The sequence below is a fragment of the Pteropus medius genome, unplaced genomic scaffold, assembly GCF_902729225.1.
Source record: "Pteropus medius unplaced genomic scaffold, Ma_sr-lr_union100, whole genome shotgun sequence".
NCBI lineage: Eukaryota > Metazoa > Chordata > Mammalia > Chiroptera > Pteropodidae > Pteropus > Pteropus medius.
Window position 1 is genome coordinate 60,459,854 of NW_024349800.1, and position 561 is coordinate 60,460,414.

Here is a 561-nt window from a genome sequence, read left to right on the forward strand (position 1 = left end):
CACACCTCCAACCACCTGCCATCTATCCACCACGCTTTCTCTGGTTGTTAGTTATTGATTCAGATTCTTTTTGGTTCCAATCCCAAATGCCCACAGCAGAGCGTGATTGTTTCGTGATCTATCAGTAGGATTAACCAAGGCCAAGGCCCTTAACTGTTTCTGACATTTTCTACATTTGCTTTCAGGTAGGGAAATTGCCTTGTAATTTTAGGCACAGTTGTATATCCGATGTCCCAGATTCCATAGTTTCTGTCTGTTCCATCCCTCTTCGTCTCTTATGCAACCACTCAAGATGCTCCTGCTAGGCACGAAGTGATAACACAGGGTTTCTGCCCCCAAGGAGTCCCCAGTGTAGTGACATGCATGGGTAATAACAACTGATGGCCCCTGAGCTCTCACTGTGCCTCCCAGGCCCCGTGCTAAGTGCCTTACGTACGTTATTTCATTAATTCCTTCCAACGATCCTGTGAGATCGGTTCTATTGTTATCATGCCCATTTCATATGTGAGAAGATGTAGGCACAGAGCGGGTACGTCACTTGCCCGGGGTCACGCAGGTTGG